The sequence below is a fragment of the Zingiber officinale genome, chromosome 10A (assembly GCF_018446385.1).
Source record: "Zingiber officinale cultivar Zhangliang chromosome 10A, Zo_v1.1, whole genome shotgun sequence".
Lineage (NCBI taxonomy): Eukaryota > Viridiplantae > Streptophyta > Magnoliopsida > Zingiberales > Zingiberaceae > Zingiber > Zingiber officinale.
The window spans coordinates 14,271,777-14,277,512 of record NC_056004.1 but is presented as its reverse complement, the minus strand read 5'-3'; the positions used below and the strand labels follow the sequence as shown (position 1 = coordinate 14,277,512).

Below are 5,736 nucleotides of genomic sequence, written 5' to 3'. Positions count from 1 at the left end.
CCTCCTTTTGGGTCACTGCTTGCCTTGCGTTTCCCTTTCCAGTTGGAGCTATGTCCCTGTGGTTTCTGCTGAGTACCAGAGCCAGTCTGTCCCTTGGCCTCGATGGAAACCTGCTTCTGCTGGGTGATGCTGCGCTGATAATGCTCGGTGGTCAAAGCACTACTCACCAGCTCCTCTGTGGTTTGTGGCCTATGAACGCCACCAGCCACATTCATCGCTATCTCTGGTCTGAGCATCTTCAGCATCAACCTGATTCGTTCCTTCTCTGTGCTGACTAGCTCTGGGCATAAACGAGCCAACCTGTTGAATTTCTTCACGGCTTCCTCCACTGAAAGGTTGCCCTGGCGAAATTCAAGGAACTCGTCGTAGCGGCGGTCTGTAACCCGCATGTGAAAGAATTCCTCGAAGAATTCCTTCTCGAAGTCAACCCATGACATCTGATTCAATGGACGCTTCGCTCTGACTCTCTCCCACCACATACTAGCGTCCCCTGTCAGGCAGAAGGAAGCACATTTCACCTTCTCCTGCTCCGGCCAGTCCAGAAGCTCCATTATCCTCTCCAGTGTTTTGAACCATGCTTGTGCATCCCATGGTTCGCCAGTGCCTGAGAAATTCTCGGGCTTAACTCTCTGCCACTGGATTAGGTAGGCTTCCTTCCTTGGCTCAGCTGCTGGGACTATCGATGCTGATGCTGGTGCTGTAGGCTGTACTGGTGGAACCTCTAAAATTACTGGAGTCGTGAGGTGCTGTTCAGCTAACTGCTGCTGTAGCTGAGCCACTAGTGCTGTAAGGTCTGGGGGAGGCACTGAACTGCCTGCCTCATGCTGGGGCTCAGCCGCTGATGCTTTCTTAGCTGGACGTCCTCGTACCATTTTCTAAATAGCAGAGAACACATATATATAACTAGGCTATCATGTTATAGTTAACCTCTGGTAACATGTTAAATACTGTCACTGTAACATGAATTAATTAACTACTAACATGAGAGCAAACATGCAAGCACATATTACTGATATGAAAGCTGAAACAAGACTAAGTGAGAGAGGTTCTTACTTGGAAGCTGTAGGCACAATGCTGATGTGTGTGTAGGAAGTAAGGAACACTGCTCTGATACCACTCTGTAACGACCCGCCTTCTACTGACTAGGCTGTAAGGCGAATCGCTACAATACTGCTGTACTGACTGTGCGGAAAACTGGTCTAATTTAAACTTTTGTTGCTAACTGATAACCCCTCTGGGTTCTACGTGTACTGAAGAATGTAATCTAAGGGATACCAGGTATATCCTACATCCCTTATGGACTAGAAGCTGATCCGACAAGTTCCTTGGTCGAAACTGAACTTTTCCAATCGATCCAGACTGAACTGGGTCGATTTCTCACTGATGGATCGATCCATGGATCGATCCAGCCTGCTACTGTGTTTGGGTGATAATCTGGATCGATCGGCTGATCGATCCAGGTTCACGGATCGATCCAGCGATCGATCCCGCGTGCTTCTGTGCACGGGCATTTAATTGGATCGATCCAGCGATCGATCCCGTGTGCTTCTGTGCATGGGCATTTAATTGGATCGATCCAGCGATCGATCCAACTTGACTCAATCGATCCAGTGATCGATTCAGAGTCCTACTGTTCGCGACAGAATTTGCTGGATCGATCGGGTGATCGATCCAGGACCCTTCTGTTCACGTGTACACTTCTCAATCGATCCATTGATCGATCCAGGAGCCTCGGATCGATCCATGGATCGATCCATGTTTCTGATTTCGCAATCAGAACTCTGATTTCAGCACTTGGGTGTGCCAAAATCTCACATATGGATTTCCCACTTCATGAAAACACTCTAAAGACATAAAACTAGCAATCTAACTCAACAAAATGCATAGTTTGCTGATTCATGGCATTACACAATCAAAAGTGCATGAAATTAAAAATACTAAAAGTTCTATTGCATTCTTTAAGTTTGTTAGATCCCTAGGACCTTTTATTCCAGTTCCACACACACACCATCTTCGCATTGACCTCCAGCCTCCACCGCTAGTCCATTTTCCTTTTTCCTGTATCTGCAGTATAAGGAAAATAGTATCTGTAAGCCACAAAGCTTAGTAAGAAACCATCTACCTCACTAAATCATGCATACGATGCAAATATGTTTTGAAATCATGCTATTTGAAAACTGAACTGAGCATGGCAATATGGCATGGCATACAAACATGTACTGAACTGATCATGGCATACAAACAATTACTGAAACTAAGCATATGCATCTAGCTGGTCATGAACTCAAATCATGAAGCTTAACTGAGGTAATAACTGAAACTGTAACTGTGTTAATAATTCATCACTGATTGTATATTTGGAAAACTATATATATTAATAGATGAAAATACTAAACATGCTGCTGGGGCCCTGGCAACTGTACTTACTGTGCGCGCGTCCCTACAAGACCCGGGATTGCAAGTTCCGAATCCAATAGGGTTACTAGGTTATCTGAACCTAGGGACGACTGTGGGAGTCCAGCCCATGGATATCTGATCCAAGTACAGAGCCAACTGAATAAAGTAAAATACTAATTACTGTTTTATTTTACTTTGCTGTTCTAGGTTATCTGAACCTAGAGCTAGGTTATCTGAACCTAGAGCTAGGTTATCTGAACCTAGAGGCTACTGTGGGAGCCCACCCAATGGATATCTGATCCATATAGCTGTTATATCTGCCAATTAACTGAATAAAAATGTTTCTATACATTTTACATGCTGTTAGGACGCCTACTGGTGCATCCTTTTTGGACTAGGCATTCTACCGAATGCTTGGTGTGCACTAACCGCACATCCTACATCTGAAAACTGTAGGATTACTAAACTAACGCTATAACTACCAAGCGAAAGCAATTATACTGCAGGTGAGGGGTTTCTTACCTCAATCGCAAGGTTTTTCTTACGATTCTATTCGCTAGGTTTCCCTGAAAACTGATCCTCTCGACGAACCGCTTACGTCCTCACGTTCCTCTCGCGGAGAAGAACCTTTTTCGTGTTGGAGTCGTCGCCGGAAGATGATCCGAGAGTTCTTGGGTTTGGGCGCCGAGAGAGGAGGAGGAAGAGGAGTGGGCGGCGAGTTTAGGTTTCGGGTGAGGAAAAGCTACGGTGAGCAAAATAAACCAAAACTTCTCACTTAAATCTTTATTTATATTTACTACTTAATTCACCCAAAATCAATTATAAATATAATTGATTCCCTCTTCTTTCAGCACGGCCCTGCTGGGTTCAACCAGTTACTAATACTATCCCTCACACCATAGGTCCCGGGTTCGATTCCCGCCTAAGCTATCCTATGGTTCTATTTATTTTTGTTACTTCCGATACTCGAAAAATTCCGGAAAAATATCTAAAATTCCAGAAAAATCGTAGGAAAATTCTAAAATAGTCTTGAGAATTTTCGGGCATTACACCTTGCCCTTGGAGGGCAGACATATTTTTCATTTTTGTTGGGAGGCCTCCTCACAACATCCTCCACCAAATTGTTCTTTTCATTAGGTGGCCTTCCATGAGGATGGAAATTCCATTCCTCAAGTTTGTAAATGCTTGGCCTGCTACAAGCATTTAAAAGAGAAGAAACATGGTTAGATACATTAGATAAATCATACTCCAACCGTTCCTTACCAATTACCAATGACAACTTATGATTTTTAACATCAATAATTGCTGCAGCTGTAGCAAGGAATGCTCTTCCCAATATGAAAGGAATTTTAGGGTCCTCTTCCATATCCAACACAACAAAATCTGTGGGAATAATACTCCCACCAACTTCTACTGGCACATCTTTAATAATACCCATAGGGTACCTGCAGGAATGATCAGCAAGTTGTAGTGCCATAGTAGTAAGTTTAATATTTTTGAGACCTAACTTATTACAAATTGAATAGGGAATGAGGCTAACACTTGCCCCCAAATCATAAAAAGCTTTTTCAATGAATTCTGTTCCTATATTGCAAGGAATATAAAAGCTCCCTGGATCCTTCAATTTCAGGGAAGTGTTCTTCACCAAAAGAGCGCTGCATTCCTCAGTTAGTGCAATGGTCTCTACATCTCCTCCCTTTCTTTATTTAACATGATGTCCTTCAGGAATTTGGCAAACTTTGGCATTTGAAGAATAGCATCTATAAGAGGAACTTCAACGCATATCTCTTTAACCTTCTCCAAAAATTTGCCAAATTCTTCATCCTTTTTAAGCATATTGAGTCTTTGGGGAAAAGGGGTAGCTTTGCTCTGATGGTTCAGTGGAAGAGTCTCTTCAACCTCAATGGTATTCTCCTCATTATTAAAAATCTGACTGGGTGTAGGAGGAGAGAGCTCTTCTTCATTTTGCATCCCTTTTTGAGCAGTCACTTGGGGATTTCCCAAGGCCCGTCCGCTCCTAAGCTCAATTATGTTGCAATGCTCCATAGGATTTACATCAGGTTTTCCAGGAAGTTGTCCTGGTGCTCTAGAAGATGAGGAAGCTAGCTGGGCAATTTGGCTATCCTGAATCTTTTGATGCTTTTCATAATTATCCATTCTCTGAGTAAGCTTCAATACATCCTGCTTCATTTCATTTTGATTGGAGATAATTTCTTCAAGCATCTTTTCAATTTTGGATGTAGGAAAGCCTTGAAAAGATTGTTGTTGAAAATTTTGTTGCCCAGATTGAAAATTTGGTCTTGCCCCCATAGATGGTCCTTGATCCTGATTATTTCTGTAAGAGAAATTTGGATGATTTTTCCATCCATGGTTGTAAGTATTTGAGTATGGGTTGTTCTGTCTTTGATTGAAACCCATGATTGCATCACATTGCTCCAATTGATTAATTTGTGCAGTCATAGCTCCCAATGGACATGAGTCATTTGAATGTTCTGAACTCCCACATACTTCACAAGATATAGCAATGGCATTTACCATATTTGAACTAGTCCCCATATTCTCAAATGTTTTTGTAAGAGCATCAAGTTTTACAGCCAATATAGTCACTGCATCAACATCAAACTTTCCTGATGCTTTTGTTATTGGGTTTGTTAAAGGATGACCACCACTTCTTTCATTTGCCCATTGATGATGATTTTGTGCTACACTCTCTATGATTTCCTCAGCTTCATCTAAATTTTTATTCATGAGTGCACCTCCAGCAGCTGAATCAAGGGACACTTTGGTATGATAATTAATACCATTATAGAAAGTATGCAACACTAACCATCTCTCCAAACCGTGGTGAGGGCATTGTCTGAGCATACTATTGTATCTATCCCAAGCTTCAAATAAAGATTCTGAGTCAGCTTGTTTGAAACTTGAAATCAAATTCCTCATATGAGCAGTTTTACTTGGGGGATAGAATTTATCAAGGAATTGTAGCTCACATTGTTCCCAAGTGTTGATACTGTTGGGAGCCAAAGAATTCAACCATTGCTTGGCCCTATCTCTCAAAGAAAACCCAAATAATAATAACCGCACTACTTCTAAAGGAACACCATTCATTTTCATTGTCCCACATATTTCATAAAAGACCTATAAGTGTTGATTAGGGTCTTCATGTTAGTTAGAGCCCTAGAGCCAATCATTTGATGATTATAATATGGACTTGTTGTATCATATTCTTAAATAAATAAAGGCATTTGTTTTGGTTATTATACTTACTTGTATTGGTGCCAAATAAACTAAGTATAATAGCGTCCTTGAGTAGAAGGTTCTTACCTATATCAATCAATT

At 41.7% G+C, this 5,736-nt stretch overlaps 1 non-coding gene across 1 annotated transcript; it reads left to right on the top strand.

Annotated features, from left to right (window-relative positions):
- The first annotated feature begins 5,233 nt into the window (after positions 1–5,233).
- Positions 5,234–5,339, top strand: LOC122028362. Its single transcript, XR_006124757.1, has one exon. It is a non-coding gene; the product is annotated as a small nucleolar RNA R71 (small nucleolar RNA).
- The last annotated feature ends 397 nt before the right edge of the window (positions 5,340–5,736 follow it).